At 47.3% G+C, this 1,004-nt stretch overlaps 1 pseudogene; it reads left to right on the top strand.

The window, feature by feature from the left end:
- The first annotated feature begins 202 nt into the window (after window positions 1-202).
- Window positions 203-998, top strand: LOC112616817 (annotated as a pseudogene).
- Window positions 999-1,004: the final 6 nt, after the last annotated feature.

A 1,004-nucleotide genomic window follows, 5' to 3' on the forward strand; every position in this document is an offset into this window, starting at 1 on the left:
AGGCAGGAAAATCACTTGAACCTGGGAGGTGGAGGTTATAGTGAGCCGAGATCACACCACTGCACTCCAACTGGGCAACACAGCAAGACTTCGTCTCAAAAACAAACAAAAAAAAGAACTGTAAAACTACTTGATTTAAAATTGGAGAAGAGTTTGCTTTCCTGCCCGTATCTGTTGCTTCCGGCAGCCTCCACTGAGCACCATGGCTCCTAGGAAGGGCAGCAGTTGTGTAGCCAAGACCAACTCCTTAGGGAGGTGGAAGCTTACCTCCTTTGTTAAAGACTTTGACCGTGAAGTGGAAATACGAATCAAGCAAGTTGAGTTAGACAGGCAGAACCTCTTTAAGGAGGTAGATAAACTCTACAACATCCGGATCCTGCAGCTCCCCGAGGCATTGCGCAAAGATGAATGGCTCGATTATTTCTCCCTTGGAGGAAACAAAGCTTGGAAGAGGCAGCAGCAGCTGACCTGGATATCACCAAAATTGACAAACTAACCATGGAAGCTATTCAGACACCCCTGAAACCTGCTAAAACACGAAAGGTGATACAAGTAGATGAAATGATAGTGGAAGAGGAAGAAGAAGAAAATAAACATAAGAATCTTCAAACTGCAAGAGTCAAAAGGTGTCCTCCATCCAAGAAGAGAACTCAGTCTGTACAAGGAAAAGGCAGGAGGGAAAAGTCAAGCTGTGCCATCACTGTTACCACAGCTTTGGCCCGATTAGACGTGTCCATAGTGAAACCAACTCCAGGCCTGACACCCAGGTTTGACTTGAGGGTCTTCATGATCCCTGGCCTGCACACTCCTGCCACAGGAGAGCGGATTTACAACATCTCAGGAAATGGCATCCTCTTGCCCACAGCAAAGAGATCTTTCTCACTGTGCCAGTGGATGGCGAAGAGCACATGTGATTATTGGCCAGTGACTTGCAGAGGCTTAGCATCGCCCAGCTAGATCCAGAGGCCTTGGGAAACGTTAAGAAGCTCTCCAACCATCTTGCC

This window comes from Theropithecus gelada, unplaced genomic scaffold (assembly GCF_003255815.1).
Source record: "Theropithecus gelada isolate Dixy unplaced genomic scaffold, Tgel_1.0 HiC_scaffold_10026, whole genome shotgun sequence".
Classification (NCBI taxonomy): domain Eukaryota; kingdom Metazoa; phylum Chordata; class Mammalia; order Primates; family Cercopithecidae; genus Theropithecus; species Theropithecus gelada.